Source organism: Pantherophis guttatus, chromosome 8 (assembly GCF_059756535.1).
Source record: "Pantherophis guttatus breed Tessera chromosome 8, ASM5975653v1, whole genome shotgun sequence".
Classification (NCBI taxonomy): domain Eukaryota; kingdom Metazoa; phylum Chordata; class Lepidosauria; order Squamata; family Colubridae; genus Pantherophis; species Pantherophis guttatus.
Window position 1 is genome coordinate 31230726 of NC_142070.1, and position 650 is coordinate 31231375.

The following is a 650-nucleotide window of genomic DNA, read 5'->3' on the forward strand; positions in this document are numbered from 1 at the left end:
CAGATGAAATTTTGAAGTACTGCTTTGGATCAAATTAAGTTAGTTGAACAATTTTGTACAGCTCTATAAGTGTATTTGTATTAAATGGTAGAGTTAACTTTTTGAAACAAAGCAAAGTAATATACTGAAGATATGCTAAAGACAAATAGTAGCAATTATGCATTATATTACTTTTGTTACAGGATTTTTAAATTTTATTTTCCTGCCTTCATATACCCACTGAAGAATTAATATTTTGGGGGTTTTTTTTGCAAGTATGATGAAAAATTTTAAGCTACAATTCTTCGACTGACTGTAGGGATTTCACCCAGGGATAGGTCGACTTATTTCTTTTTGTCAATGTTTGGTAAATACATTACTATGTATGTAGGTTTTCCATTCTCTCCACCCCAAATTATGGGATTATATTACGGGGTTATAAAAGGAAGTTTTTATATGTAGATTTTCTATGATGCAAAGCAACAGGAAGATCTCCCCCCATTTAGGCTTTTTAATTGGCAATTTTCCCTTTTATTTGTAAATTTCACAAACTACTATAACAAGAAAAACATTACTTTTAGAAAACATGTAGAAAAAAAATAAATACACATGAAAAAATAGAAGGAAAAAACCACCCAAAGAAAACCCAAATAAGCATCAATATTGATATG